Source organism: Echinops telfairi, unplaced genomic scaffold, assembly GCF_000313985.2.
Source record: "Echinops telfairi isolate 266 unplaced genomic scaffold, ASM31398v2 ScPeMD7_31;HRSCAF=116, whole genome shotgun sequence".
In the NCBI taxonomy this organism is placed as follows: domain Eukaryota; kingdom Metazoa; phylum Chordata; class Mammalia; order Afrosoricida; family Tenrecidae; genus Echinops; species Echinops telfairi.
This window is the reverse complement of record NW_022103928.1, coordinates 18,770,545-18,771,776: the sequence shown is the minus strand read 5'-3', so window position 1 is coordinate 18,771,776 and position 1,232 is coordinate 18,770,545.

The following is a 1,232-nucleotide window of genomic DNA, read 5'->3' as shown; positions in this document are numbered from 1 at the left end:
CTCAGTCCCTATCTCTCACCACACCTAGAAAGAGAATGAAGCTCCAGGGGAAGGAAGCCCTAACAGCGAGAAGAACCAGCCTGGCCCTACCTTACTCCACTCACAAAGCGAGGTTGTTTGTGCAAAGGAGGGTACAAGAAGGAAGAGTATTTTCTCCCAAGAGCTAATGTTTTTTTGGTGCTGAATTTGAACAACTCTTCAAAGAACTGCATGCTTTTCATTACATCTCTGAAACTTTCTGATGAGGAATTTTGAACATACACAAAAGACACTGAATTACCTCTCTCTCACTGTCATTGAGTTGATTCTGACTCACAGTGCCCCTGTGGATTTCTAAGACTAACTCTCTCTTTTTAAACAGTTGTATTATCACTTCATCCGCATATTATCCAATTCGAGAATGCAATCATATCAGGAAAAGTTATCCAATTACCACCACATTCAATTCTGGAACATATTCTTCCTTGTACTCATTGTCTTCATGTAATTATTATTCTAATTGTGGCAAGATATACATAACAAAACATTCTCCAATTCCACAACTTTCACATGTATAATTCAGTGTCATTGATGATACTCTTCATGTTGTACAACTATTATTGATATCCTTCTCCAAATCATTTCACTACCATTAACAGAAACTCAATGCCCCTTAAGCAACAACTCTTTCTCCTTTACCCATGGTACCCATTGCTCAAGTTTGGTTTATGTTTTAGTAGTTTCTTGAGATAATATTCACATACCATACAGTTCCAGAGTTAAATCACCTTTAAAAATAATTTTATATACATCATCACAATCGGTTCTAGTGCTCCCTCCCCTCTCCTGCATTCATTGTTTGCTCCTCAAATCCCCTCACCTCCCCCACTTCCTATCCCCCCTCCACATTCCTGATGAACCCTCGCATCAGTTATTGTCTGTACGCCTCCACTCCCGTGCTTCACAACCTGGGAATCCAACCCAAACAATAAGAAACAAAAAAACAAAATGGCAAGAAGAAAATAATAATAATAATACAATGATAAAAATATAAATAAAGCATAATAAGGAAAAGACCACCATCAATATTTTAAAGACCTGAGAAGAAATTTCTGTCCTGGAACAGGTGAGAAATAAGGACTAGAAAGCCCCATCTTTCTCCCATGGAGAGGTTGGTGGTTTCAAACTTCTGACCTTGAGGATAGCAGGCCAATGCAAAACCACTACACTACCAAGGCAGCTCTGAATGATCC